This window comes from Oncorhynchus clarkii, unplaced genomic scaffold (genome assembly GCF_045791955.1).
Source record: "Oncorhynchus clarkii lewisi isolate Uvic-CL-2024 unplaced genomic scaffold, UVic_Ocla_1.0 unplaced_contig_10515_pilon_pilon, whole genome shotgun sequence".
Classification (NCBI taxonomy): Eukaryota; Metazoa; Chordata; class Actinopteri; order Salmoniformes; family Salmonidae; genus Oncorhynchus; species Oncorhynchus clarkii.
This window is the reverse complement of record NW_027258086.1, coordinates 32,410-45,747: the sequence shown is the minus strand read 5'-3', so window position 1 is coordinate 45,747 and position 13,338 is coordinate 32,410. Positions and strand designations below refer to the sequence as shown.

The 13,338-nt window shown below is 49.8% G+C and overlaps 1 protein-coding gene across 1 annotated transcript in view; it reads right to left on the bottom strand.

The window, feature by feature from the left end:
• Nucleotides 1-13,338, bottom strand: part of LOC139395250 (transmembrane protein 65-like) — a 78,991-nt gene that overhangs the window by 50,949 nt on the left and 14,704 nt on the right. The gene's annotated exons all lie outside the window — the stretch shown is intronic.

Sequence of the window (13,338 nt, the reverse complement as noted above, 5' to 3'; positions counted from 1 at the left end):
GGGAGGAGAGGGACAGGGGAGGAGAGGGACAGAGAGACAGGGAGGAGAGAGACAGAGAGACAGAGGAGGAGAGGGACAGAGAGACAGAGGAGGAGAGGGACAGAGAGACAGAGGAGGATAGGGACAGAGAGACAGAGGAGGAGAGGGACAGAGAGACAGAGGAGGAGAGGAACAGAGAGGCAGAGGAGCAGAGCGACAGAGAGACAGAGGAGGAGAGGGACAGAGAGACAGGGAGGAGAGGAACAGAGAGACAGAGGGACAGACGTGTCCCAGGCCGACGGGACAGGGATAAGAGGGGGACTGTCGTTCTGTCCCAAATGGCACCCTACTTTTCACCAGGGCCCATAGGGAATAGGGTGCCGTTTGGGACTGACCTAGTGGAATTACATTGAAATCCCATTCTGAACACATTAAAATACAAAAAGGTGAGTATTAATGGTGTGTGAAACGTCCAGTAGGGTAATGCCATGCTCTGCAGACCAGGACCCACAGGACGACTACCCTGCGTCCCAAATGGCTCCCTAGTCCCCATTATAGTGCACTACTGCAGACCAGGGCCCATACGACTCTGGTTAAAAGTAGTGCACTATATAGGGAGTAAGGTGCCATTTTGGACCCAGTCCACGTCTACCCAGCCTACAGATTAAGTCTGTCTGCCTTTCAAAATAGTGTCTGACACTATGAGCACAAATACTCAGCATTCAATTATCTCTATGCCCTTAGAGTCTGAGAGTAGGATCTTAATTTGATCACAGTGATGCAGGAGAACATTCCTAAAATGCAGGACATTTAAAAAATGTTTAGTGCAATTTGAGGTTTAAAAAAAGGCTTCTAAAGTTAGTAGTTTCCACTTTGAAATGACGAAAACTTTATTTCGGACCCTTATGAAAAATGTATCAACATTTACAACAATGTCAATTAGTTATAATCCACATAATAATGGTTTCACTACATCCTCAATAACATCTGTTAGAATGTGTGTGTAACCAATAAAATTTGATTTGATTATAATTCACATTTTCTGTTGCCGCAGGACTATTTTCCTGCTGTAGCAAACTGGCTCAAATTAAGATCCTACATCTGTAATCTGTATCTCAAATTAATGTCTATGTAGGGTTTATTCATGCCTATGTAGGGTTTATTCATGCTTATGTAGTGTTTATTCATGTCTATGTAGGGTTTATTCATGTACATGTAGGGTTTATTCCTGCCTATGTAGGGTTTATTCCTGCCTATGTAGGGTTTATTTATGTATATGTGGGGTTTATTCCTGTATATGAAGGGTGTATTCATGTCTATGTAGGGTTTATTCATGTCTATGTAGGGTTTATTCATGCCTATGTAGGGTTTATTCATGCTTATGTAGTGTTTATTCATGTCTATGTAGGGTTTATTCATGTACATGTAGGGTTTATTCCTGCCTATGTAGGGTTTATTCCTGCCTATGTAGGGTTTATTTATGTATATGTAGGGTTTATTCCTGTATATGAAGGGTGTATTCATGTCTATGTAGGGTTTATTCATGTCTATGTAGGGTTTATTCATGCCTATGTAGGGTTTATTCATGTCTATGTAGGGTTTATTCATGTCCATGTAGTGATTTATTCATGCCTATGTAGGGTTTATTCATGCCTATGTAGGGTGTATTCATGTCTATGTAGGGTGTATTCATGTCTATGCCTCTGAGGCTAAATGTTAGTTTAGTGAAGTTTTCTCAGAAATGTAAAACACTAGTGAGTCTTTTCTATCTTATTCTCCACACACACACACACACACGCCCCCCCCCTCCCCACACACACACACCACACCACACCGCACGCACGCACGCGCACACACACACACACACACACACACACACACACACACACACACACACACACACACACACACACACACACACACACACACACACACACACGGTGTAATAGCCTATGAGGTTTCTGGACTGAGTTTGGAATGACAAGGTTCCCTCCTATTACGGTTTCCTACCCTGGAGGTGACCTCATGATGCTGACGCCATGTTAACCCAATGGAGACCTGTTCATTCAGCCTCAAGACCACAGTCACCAGCAGGTAGGAGGTACTGACTAACTCCCACCATGATGATACAACACAACACAGTCACCAGCAGGTAGGAGGTACTGACTAACTCCCACCATGATGATACAACACAACACAGTCACCAGCAGGTAGGAGGTACTGACTAACTCCCACCATGATGATACAACACAACACAGTCATCAGCAGGTAGGAGGTACTGACTAACTCCCACCATGATGATACAACACAACACAGTCATCAGCAGGTAGGAGGTACTGACTAACTTCCACCATGATGATACAACACAGTCATCAGCAGGTAGGAGGTACTGACTAACTCCCACCATGATGATACAACACAACACAGTCACCAGCAGGTAGGAGGTACTGACTAACTCCCACCATGATGATACAACACAACACAGTCATCAGCAGGTAGGAGGTACTGACTAACTTCCACCATGATGATACAACACAGTCATCAGCAGGTAGGAGGTACTGATTAACTCCCACCATGATGATACAACACAACACAGTCATCAGCAGGTAGGAGGTACTGACTAACTTCCACCATGATGATACAACACAGTCATCAGCAGGTAGGAGGTACTGACTAACTTCCACCATGATGATACAACACAGTCATCAGCAGGTAGGAGGTACTGACTAACTCCCACCATGATGATACAACACAACACAGTCACCAGCAGGTAAGAGACTGACTAACTTCCACCATGATGATACAACACAGTCATCAGCAGGTAGGAGGTACTGACTAACTTCCACCATGATGATACAACACAGTCATCAGCAGGTAGGAGGTACTGACTAACTCCCACCATGATGATACAACACAACACAGTCACCAGCAGGTAGGAGGTACTGACTAACTTCCACCATGATGATACAACACAACACAGTCATCAGCAGGTAGGAGGTACTGACTAACTTCCACCATGATGATACAACACAACACAGTCACCAGCAGGTAGGAGGTACTAACTAACTCCCACCATGATGATACAACACAGTCACCAGCAGGTAGGAGGTACTGACTAACTCCCACCATGATGATACAACACAACACAGTCACCAGCAGGTAGGAGGTACTGACTAACTCCCACCATGATGATACAACACAAGGCTCATATCCCTGAAGCATCGTGGTGATGGAGAACAGAAAAACACATTGTGATACCCGTTTTACTGCTTAAAGTGGCCATCTGGGAACGCCACTTTGGTAAACAGCTGAGGGATCGGTCTGTAGTGGGTCTACAACGACATAAATATAGGCATCGTTAATGTGGTGGGGTCAGGGGTCAGTTACCTCGGTCTACGCTATTGTGGTGCAAATCTTGAGGTTGATAACTAAATCAATATGCATAATGTGCTTGAGAGGGGAGAGAAGGACGTTGACAGCAGATACAAACCATTAGTGTATTATTCAGTGCCCACTACGGTGGAGAACATGGCAGGGTGACGTTTACTGGGAGTCATAGGGCCTGTTAATGAGGCTGTGTTCACAACCCACTGGGTCTCCTAGGGCCTGTTAATGAGGCTGTGTTCCCAACCCACTGGGTCTCCTAGGGCCTGTTAATGAGGCTGTGTTCACAACCCACTGGGTCTCCTAGGGCCTGTTAATGAGGCTGTGTTCATTCACAACCCACTGGGTCTCCTAGGGCCTGTTAATGAGGCTGTATTCACAACCCACTGAGTCTCCTAGGGCCTGTTAATGAGGCTGTGTTCACAACCCACTGGGTCTCCTAGGGCCTGTTAATGAGGCTGTGTTCACAACCCACTGGGTCTCCTAGGGCCTGTTAATGAGGCTGTGTTCACAACCCACTGGGTCTCCTAGGGCCTGTTAATGAGGCTGGGTCTCCTAGGGCCTGTTAATGAGGCTGTGTTCACAACCCACTGGGTCTCCCAGGGCCTGTTAATGAGGCTGTATTCACAACCCACTGAGTCTCCTAGGGCCTGTTAATGAGTCTGTGTTCACAACCCACTGGGTCTCCTAGGGCCTGTTAATGAGGCTGTGTTCACAACCCACTGGGTCTCCTAGGGCCTGTTAATGAGGCTGTGTTCACAACCCACTGGGTCTCCTAGGGCCTGTTAATAAGGCTGTGTTCATTCACAACCCACTGGGTCTCCTAGGGCCTGTTAATGAGGCTGTGTTCACAACCCACTGGGTCTCCTAGGGCCTGTTAATGAGGCTGTGTTCACAACCCACTGGGTCTCCTAGGGCCTGTTAATGAGGCTGTGTTCACAACCCACTGGGTCTCCTAGGGCCTGTTAATGAGGCTGTGTTCCCAACCCACTGGGTCTCCTAGGGCCTGTTAATGAGGCTGTGTTCACAACCCACTGGGTCTCCTAGGGCCTGTTAATGAGGCTGTGTTCACAACCCACTGGGTCTCCTAGGGCCTGTTAATGAGTCTGTGTTCACAACCCACTGGGTCTCCTAGGGCCTGTTAATGAGGCTGTGTTCCCAACCCACTGGGTCTCCTAGGGCCTGTTAATGAGGCTGTGTTCACAACCCACTGGGTCTCCTAGGGCCTGTTAATGAGTCTGTGTTCACAACCCACTGGGTCTCCTAGGGCCTGTTAATGAGGCTGTGTTCCCAACCCACTGGGTCTCCTAGGGCCTGTTAATGAGGCTGTGTTCACAACCCACTGGGTCTCCTAGGGCCTGTTAATGAGGCTGTGTTCATTCACAACCCACTGGGTCTCCTAGGGCCTGTTAATGAGGCTGTATTCACAACCCACTGAGTCTCCTAGGGCCTGTTAATGAGGCTGTGTTCACAACCCACTGGGTCTCCTAGGGCCTGTTAATGAGGCTGTGTTCACAACCCACTGGGTCTCCTAGGGCCTGTTAATGAGGCTGTGTTCACAACCCACTGGGTCTCCTAGGGCCTGTTAATGAGGCTGGGTCTCCTAGGGCCTGTTAATGAGGCTGTGTTCACAACCCACTGGGTCTCCCAGGGCCTGTTAATGAGGCTGTATTCACAACCCACTGAGTCTCCTAGGGCCTGTTAATGAGTCTGTGTTCACAACCCACTGGGTCTCCTAGGGCCTGTTAATGAGGCTGTGTTCACAACCCACTGGGTCTCCTAGGGCCTGTTAATGAGGCTGTGTTCACAACCCACTGGGTCTCCTAGGGCCTGTTAATAAGGCTGTGTTCATTCACAACCCACTGGGTCTCCTAGGGCCTGTTAATGAGGCTGTGTTCACAACCCACTGGGTCTCCTAGGGCCTGTTAATGAGGCTGTGTTCACAACCCACTGGGTCTCCTAGGGCCTGTTAATGAGGCTGTGTTCACAACCCACTGGGTCTCCTAGGGCCTGTTAATGAGGCTGTGTTCCCAACCCACTGGGTCTCCTAGGGCCTGTTAATGAGGCTGTGTTCACAACCCACTGGGTCTCCTAGGGCCTGTTAATGAGGCTGTGTTCACAACCCACTGGGTCTCCTAGGGCCTGTTAATGAGTCTGTGTTCACAACCCACTGGGTCTCCTAGGGCCTGTTAATGAGGCTGTGTTCCCAACCCACTGGGTCTCCTAGGGCCTGTTAATGAGGCTGTGTTCACAACCCACTGGGTCTCCTAGGGCCTGTTAATGAGACTGTGTTCACAACCCACTGGGTCTCCTAGGGCCTGTTAATGAGGCTGTGTTCCCAACCCACTGGGTCTCCTAGGGCCTGTTAATGAGGCTGTGTTCACAACCCACTGGGTCTCCTAGGGCCTGTTAATGAGGCTGTGTTCACAACCCACTGGGTCTCCTAGGGCCTGTTAATGAGGCTGTGTTCACAACCCACTGGGTCTCCCAGGGCCTGTTAATGAGGCTGTGTTCATTCACAACCCACTGGGTCTCCTAGGGCCTGTTAATGAGGCTGTGTTCACAACCCACTGGGTCTCCTAGGGCCTGTTAATGAGTCTGTGTTCACAACCCACTGGGTCTCCTAGGGCCTGTTAATGAGTCTGTGTTCACAACCCACTGGGTCTCCTAGGGCCTGTTAATGAGGCTGTGTTCACAACCCACTGGGTCTCCTAGGGCCTGTTAATGAGGCTGTGTTCACAACCCACAGGGCCTGTTAACTAAATCAATATGCATAATGTGCTTGAGAGGGGAGAGAAGGACGTTGACAGCAGATACAAACCATTAGTGTATTATTCAGTGCCCACTACGGTGGAGAACATGGCAGGGTGACGTTTACTGGGAGTCATAGGGCCTGTTAATGAGGCTGTGTTCACAACCCACTGGGTCTCCTAGGGCCTGTTAATGAGGCTGTGTTCCCAACCCACTGGGTCTCCTAGGGCCTGTTAATGAGGCTGTGTTCACAACCCACTGGGTCTCCTAGGGCCTGTTAATGAGGCTGTGTTCATTCACAACCCACTGGGTCTCCTAGGGCCTGTTAATGAGGCTGTATTCACAACCCACTGAGTCTCCTAGGGCCTGTTAATGAGGCTGTGTTCACAACCCACTGGGTCTCCTAGGGCCTGTTAATGAGGCTGTGTTCACAACCCACTGGGTCTCCTAGGGCCTGTTAATGAGGCTGTGTTCACAACCCACTGGGTCTCCTAGGGCCTGTTAATGAGGCTGGGTCTCCTAGGGCCTGTTAATGAGGCTGTGTTCACAACCCACTGGGTCTCCCAGGGCCTGTTAATGAGGCTGTATTCACAACCCACTGGGTCTCCTAGGGCCTGTTAATGAGTCTGTGTTCACAACCCACTGGGTCTCCTAGGGCCTGTTAATGAGTCTGTGTTCACAACCCACTGGGTCTCCTAGGGCCTGTTAATGAGGCTGTGTTCACAACCCACTGGGTCTCCTAGGGCCTGTTAATGAGTCTGTGTTCACAACCCACTGGGTCTCCTAGGGCCTGTTAATGAGGCTGTGTTCACAACCCACTGGGTCTCCTAGGGCCTGTTAATGAGGCTGTGTTCACAACCCACTGGGTCTCCTAGGGCCTGTTAATAAGGCTGTGTTCATTCACAACCCACTGGGTCTCCTAGGGCCTGTTAATGAGGCTGTGTTCACAACCCACTGGGTCTCCTAGGGCCTGTTAATGAGGCTGTGTTCACAACCCACTGGGTCTCCTAGGGCCTGTTAATGAGGCTGTGTTCACAACCCACTGGGTCTCCTAGGGCCTGTTAATGAGGCTGTGTTCCCAACCCACTGGGTCTCCTAGGGCCTGTTAATGAGGCTGTGTTCACAACCCACTGGGTCTCCTAGGGCCTGTTAATGAGGCTGTGTTCACAACCCACTGGGTCTCCTAGGGCCTGTTAATGAGTCTGTGTTCACAACCCACTGGGTCTCCTAGGGCCTGTTAATGAGGCTGTGTTCCCAACCCACTGGGTCTCCTAGGGCCTGTTAATGAGGCTGTGTTCACAACCCACTGGGTCTCCTAGGGCCTGTTAATGAGACTGTGTTCACAACCCACTGGGTCTCCTAGGGCCTGTTAATGAGGCTGTGTTCCCAACCCACTGGGTCTCCTAGGGCCTGTTAATGAGGCTGTGTTCACAACCCACTGGGTCTCCTAGGGCCTGTTAATGAGGCTGTGTTCACAACCCACTGGGTCTCCTAGGGCCTGTTAATGAGGCTGTGTTCACAACCCACTGGGTCTCCCAGGGCCTGTTAATGAGGCTGTGTTCATTCACAACCCACTGGGTCTCCTAGGGCCTGTTAATGAGGCTGTGTTCACAACCCACTGGGTCTCCTAGGGCCTGTTAATGAGTCTGTGTTCACAACCCACTGGGTCTCCTAGGGCCTGTTAATGAGTCTGTGTTCACAACCCACTGGGTCTCCTAGGGCCTGTTAATGAGGCTGTGTTCACAACCCACTGGGTCTCCTAGGGCCTGTTAATGAGGCTGTGTTCACAACCCACTGGGTCTCCTAGGGCCTGTTAATGAGGCTGTGTTCACAACCCACTGGGTCTCCTAGGGCCTGTTAATGAGGCTGTGTTCACAACCCACTGGGTCTCCTAGGGCCTGTTAATGAGGCTGTGTTCACAACCCACTGGGTCTCCTAGGGCCTGTTAATGAGGCTGTGTTCACAACCCACTGGGTCTCCTAGGGCCTGTTAATGAGGCTGTGTTCCCAACCCACTGGGTCTCCTAGGGCCTGTTAATGAGGCTGTGTTCACAACCCACTGGGTCTCCTAGGGCCTGTTAATGAGGCTGTGTTCACAACCCACTGGGTCTCCTAGGGCCTGTTAATGAGGCTGTGTTCACAACCCACTGGGTCTCATAGGGCCTGTTAATGAGGCTGTGTTCATTCACAACCCACTGGGTCTCCTAGGGCCTGTTAATGAGGCTGTGTTCACAACCCACTGGGTCTCCTAGGGCCTGTTAATGAGGCTGTGTTCACAACCCACTGGGTCTCCTAGGGCCTGTTAATGAGTCTGTGTTCACAACCCACTGGGTCTCCTAGGGCCTGTTAATGAGGCTGTGTTCACAACCCACTGGGTCTCCTAGGGCCTGTTAATGAGGCTGTGTTCACAACCCACTGGGTCTCCTAGGGCCTGTTAATGAGGCTGTGTTCACAACCCACTGGGTCTCCTAGGGCCTGTTAATGAGGCTGTGTCCACAACCCACTGGGTCTCCTAGGGCCTGTTAATGAGGCTGTGTTCACAACCCACTGGGTCTCATAGGGCCTGTTAATGAGGCTGTGTTCCCAACCCACTGGGTCTCCTAGGGCCTGTTAATGAGGCTGTGTTCACAACCCACTGGGTCTCCTAGGGCCTGTTAATGAGTCTGTGTTCACAACCCACTGGGTCTCCTAGGGCCTGTTAATGAGGCTGTATTCCCAACCCACTGGGTCTCCTAGGGCCTGTTAATGAGGCTGTGTTCCCAACCCACTGGGTCTCCTAGGGCCTGTTAATGAGTCTGTGTTCATTCACAACCCACTGGGTCTCCTAGGGCCTGTTAATGAGGCTGTGTTCACAACCCACTGGGTCTCCTAGGGCCTGTTAATGAGGCTGTGTTCACAACCCACTGGGTCTCCTAGGGCCTGTTAATGAGGCTGTGTTCACAACCCACTGGGTCTCCTAGGGCCTGTTAATGAGTCTGTGTTCACAACCCACTGGGTCTCCTAGGGCCTGTTAATGAGGCTGTGTTCACAACCCACTGGGTCTCCTAGGGCCTGTTAATGAGGCTGTGTTCACAACCCACTGGGTCTCCTAGGGCCTGCTAATGAGGCTGTGTTCACAACCCACTGGGTCTCCTAGGGCCTGTTAATGAGGCTGTGTTCACAACCCACTGGGTCTCCTAGGGCCTGTTAATGAGGCTGTGTTCACAACCCACTGGGTCTCATAGGGCTTGTTAATGAGGCTGTGTTCACAACCCACTGAGTCTCCTAGGGCCTGTTAATGAGGCTGTGTTCACAACCCACTGGGTCTCCTAGGGCCTGTTAATGAGGCTGTGTTCACAACCCACTGGGTCTCCTAGGGCCTGTTAATGAGGCTGTGTTCACAACCCACTGGGTCTCCTAGGGCCTGTTAATGAGGCTGTGTTCACAACCCACTGGGTCTCCTAGGGCCTGCTAATGAGGCTGTGTTCACAACCCACTGGGTCTCCTAGGGCCTGTTAATGAGGCTGTGTTCACAACCCACTGGGTCTCCTAGGGCCTGTTAATGAGGCTGTGTTCACAACCCACTGGGTCTCCTAGGGCCTGTTAATGAGGCTGTGTTCACAACCCACTGAGTCTCCTAGGGCCTGTCAATGAGGCTGTGTTCACAACCCACTGGGTCTCCTAGGGCCTGTTAATGAGGCTGTGTTCATTCACAATCCACTGGGTCTCCTAGGGCCTGTTAATGAGGCTGTGTTCACAACCCACTGGGTCTCCTAGGGCCTGTTAATGAGGCTGTGTTCACAACCCACTGGGTCTCCTAGGGCCTGTTAATGAGGCTGTGTTCACAACCCACTGGGTCTCCTAGGGCCTGTTAATGAGGCTGTGTTCACAACCCACTGGGTCTCCTAGGGCCTGTTAATGAGGCTGTGTTCACAACCCACTGGGTCTCCTAGGGCCTGTTAATGAGGCTGTGTTCACAACCCACTGGGTCTCCTAGGGCCTGTTAATGAGGCTGTGTTCACAACCCACTGAGTCTCCTAGGGCCTGTTAATGAGGCTGTGTTCACAACCCACTGGGTCTCCTAGGGCCTGTTAATGAGGCTGTGTTCATTCACAACCCACTGGGTCTCCTAGGGCCTGTTAATGAGGCTGTGTTCACAACCCACTGGGTCTCCTAGGGCCTGTTAATGAGGCTGTGTTCACAACCCACTGGGTCTCCTAGGGCCTGTTAATGAGGCTGTGTTCACAACCCACTGGGTCTCCTAGGGCCTGTTAATGAGGCTGTGTTCACAACCCACTGGGTCTCCTAGGGCCTGTTAATGAGGCTGTGTTCACAACCCACTGGGTCTCCTAGGGCCTGTTAATGAGGCTGTGTTCACAACCCACTGGGTCTCCTAGGGCCTGTTAATGAGGCTGTGTTCCCAACCCACTGGGTCTCCTAGGGCCTGTTAATGAGTCTGTGTTCACAACCCACTGGGTCTCCTAGGGCCTGTTAATGAGGCTGTGTTCCCAACCCACTGGGTCTCCTAGGGCCTGTTAATGAGGCTGTGTTCACAACCCACTGGGTCTCCTAGGGCCTGTTAATGAGGCTGTGTTCACAACCCACTGGGTCTCCTAGGGCCTGTTAATGAGGCTGTGTTCACAACCCACTGGGTCTCATAGGGCCTGTTAATGAGGCTGTGTTCACAACCCACTGGGTCTCATAGGGCTTGTTAATGAGGCTGTGTTCACAACCCACTGAGTCTCCTAGGGCCTGTTAATGAGGATGTGTTCACAACCCACTGGGTCTCCTAGGGCCTGTTAATGAGGCTGTGTTCACAACCCACTGGGTCTCATAGGGCTTGTTAATGAGGCTGTGTTCACAACCCACTGAGTCTCCTAGGGCCTGTTAATGAGGATGTGTTCACAACCCACTGGGTCTCCTAGGGCCTGTTAATGAGGCTGTGTTCCCAACCCACTGAGTCTACTAGGACCGGTTGATGAGGCTGTCGAACCAGGCAGAATAGTGCTAGTACCTCAGGTATTGATCCTCAGCTAAGTATTGATTACCTCACTGTAACACCCCCCTCAAAGCTAGGTCACATCCTAAATGGCACCCTATTCCTTATAAAACGTGCTACTTTTTGACCAGGGCCCGTTGGGTTAGTCGGTGGGTAGGCGGGGCTAACTAGTTTCTGCTTGTGCCCACATGGATGAGACTTGTCTGGCACCCTATTCCCTATAAAACATGCTACTTTTTGACCAGGGCCCGTTGGGTTAGTCGGTGGGTAGGCGGGGCTAACTAGTTGCTGCTTGTGCCCACATGGATAAGACTTGTACATTTAGAAACCATCTCTACTTAAACAGTGAGTGGTTAGTTGGGACTATAGCCTGGCACCCTATTCCCTATGTAGTACACTACCTCTACTTAAACAGTGAGTGGTTAGTTGGGACTATAGCCTGGCACCCTATTCCCTATGTATTACACTACCTCTACTTAAACAGTGAGTGGTTAGTTGGGACTATAGCCTGGCACCCTATTCCCTATGTAGTACACTACCTCTACTTAAACAGTGAGTGGTTAGTTGGGACTATAGCCTGGCACCCTATTCCCTATGTAGTACACTACCTCTACTTAAACAGTGAGTGGTTAGTTGGGTCCATAGCCTGGCACCCTATTCCCTATGTAGTACACTACCTCTACTTAAACAGTGAGTGGTTAGTTGGGGTCCATAGCCTGGCACCCTATTCCCTATGTAGTACACTACCTCTACTTAAACAGTGAGTGGTTAGTTGGGGTCCTTAGCCTGGCACCCTATTCCCTATGTAGTACACTACCTCTACTTACACAGTGAGTGGTTAGTTGGGGTCCATAGCCTGGCACCCTATTCCCTATGTAGTACACTACCTCTACTTAAACAGTGAGTGGTTAGTTCGGGTCCATAGCCTGGCACTCTATTCCCTATGTAGTACACTACCTCTACTTAAACAGTGAGTGGTTAGTTCGGGTCCATAGCCTGGCACCCTATTCCCTATGTAGTACACTACTTCTACTTAAACAGTGAGTGGTTAGTTGGGTCCATAGCCTGGCACCCTATTCCCTATGTAGTACACTACCTCTACTTAAACAGTGAGTGGTTAGTTCGGGTCCATAGCCTGGCACCCTATTCCCTATGTAGTACACTACCTCTACTTAAACAGTGAGTGGTTAGTTCGGGTCCATAGCCTGAATGATGGCTGCACAACGTTCACCTCATATCAGGGAACTGCTACAACTTGTCTTCAATTAGACATTAAATCCTTTTCACTTCTGTATTGTAATCCCGAAACAATCTGTACCATTTGTTTGCCAAACCTTTTGTTTGCCAAACGCAACCGTAATGAATCCATGGCTACCAATCAACAGTTGTCCAGATGGCGTTTAAAAGCGTTTAAACTCAACGTTCTCATTTGAAATGATCCTGTGATATTTCTCTACCACATTCCTCACTCTCCTGCTCTGGCCTTCGTTAGAAATAACAGTTTCACTTCTCAGTAATACCTCAACCGACTTCGTGTGTGTCCCAAATACCACCCTATTCCCTATGTAGTGCACTACTTTTGACAAGGGGACAATAGCACTCTGGTAAAAAAAAAAAAAAGACAAGTAGTGTACTACATAGGGAATAGGGTGCCAGTGGTGCTATAGCTCCTATCGCAGATCTCAGCTTCAAAGAGGATAAAAACGCCCAGTACTCTCCAATCCAGACAGGCAAGACAGATGGGTATTCTGCCCTAGCAAGCAAAAAATGTCAATTTTTTCCCTACATTAAATACATGCTTAATCATTTGGACAAGTATCCTGCCTCTATTGTATTGTGTTCAGGAGAAAATGTGGGTCATGTTAGCAGTAACTGTATAAAGTTGCTGTGAAACCAAGGTAAATCAGTTCCACGCTATGAGCAGTTACTGCCTTTTGGCTTGGTAGGACAGTATTGTCTGTTTCCTTTAGATTAAAACAACAAATGGCCAATAAGGAATAAGTGCTCTATTTCAATCACGTATCGCGTAAGTTCAGCGACAACGTGATTGGAAACTTTAAAGACAAATGTTCCTCCACGTTAGCGAACACTGCATTCACGGTAAACGCTTCACACTTCGGCTCAAATCCGGAAATAACCTTTACATTTCTCTGGCGGGATCTGTAAACCCTAATTCTTGAATACGCAGCAGAGCAACCTCTTTCAGAGCTCATTTTTACATCAGGCTACACACTGGACAGAAAACGA